The sequence below is a fragment of the Tupaia chinensis genome, unplaced genomic scaffold (genome assembly GCF_000334495.1).
Source record: "Tupaia chinensis unplaced genomic scaffold, TupChi_1.0 Scaffold000515_1, whole genome shotgun sequence".
NCBI classification, from domain to species: Eukaryota; Metazoa; Chordata; class Mammalia; order Scandentia; family Tupaiidae; genus Tupaia; species Tupaia belangeri.
In genome coordinates, this window is record NW_006160028.1 from 7,456,212 (window position 1) to 7,457,025 (window position 814).

An 814-nucleotide genomic window follows, 5' to 3' on the forward strand; every position below is an offset into this window, starting at 1 on the left:
AATGCCAGCGGGACCACCAGCCCAGGGCCCCGCCTCCTCCAGGCAGCCCTGGGGAGCACGTGTTCGCCCTCTTCTCTTGGGGCACAGTGGAGCCAGGTGCCGCTCTGAGGACAGCTCCTAAGTACATGGAGCTCTCCAGAATTGGGCAGGAGGGGTGTGGAAGGGCACTGATCAAGGGGTCACCCGGGCCTGAGTTCTGGGCTTCCGGACATGTGACTGGTGTGGTTCCGAGTAACACAGAGTCTCCCAAGGACCAGCAGTGCCTTGGGAGAGGAGAGCCTTGGCCTTCTTCACAGCTGTAGGCTCAGGCCTGGAACAAGCCCGGTAGCTGGGACACCCCTATGTGGGGTGCTATTAACCAGCCTTAGCGTCTTCTCCTACAAAATGGTGATTCTCCACCTGCCCTGTGAGCAGGAAAGGAGAGCCAGCCCTCGGCATGCTGCGTGTTCTCAGAGTCATCTTCTGACATCCAGCCCAGGGAGGGAGCCCTACTGTCCCCATTGCCCAGACAAGAAAACGGAGGCTCAGAGACGTTGGCCCACCTGCTCTCATTCTCTCCGCAGAGCTGGGACTCAAACCCACGTCTGCCTCTGATGACGCGCTGCTTCCACTACACCCCGCCACCTTCTAAAGCTCTCAGTGCTCCTGGACGGAGGTGTTTCCACCTACACCCTGTCCCGCAGCCCTAAACACAGCGCGGACGCCGCGGGGCTGGGATGCAGCAAGCCGCATCTTCCCCCGCGGCGGCCGCTGACCTCGGAACAACCCGCCGCGCGCGTGCTCGCCCACCTCGAGAGGAGGCGCGGCGGGCGCG

The 814-nt window shown here is 62.8% G+C and overlaps 1 protein-coding gene across 2 annotated transcripts in view; it reads right to left on the minus strand.

Moving 5' to 3' along the window:
* NRROS (negative regulator of reactive oxygen species) overlaps positions 1–814 on the minus strand; it is a 39,915-nt gene that overhangs the window by 38,819 nt on the left and 282 nt on the right. The window lies entirely within an intron of this gene.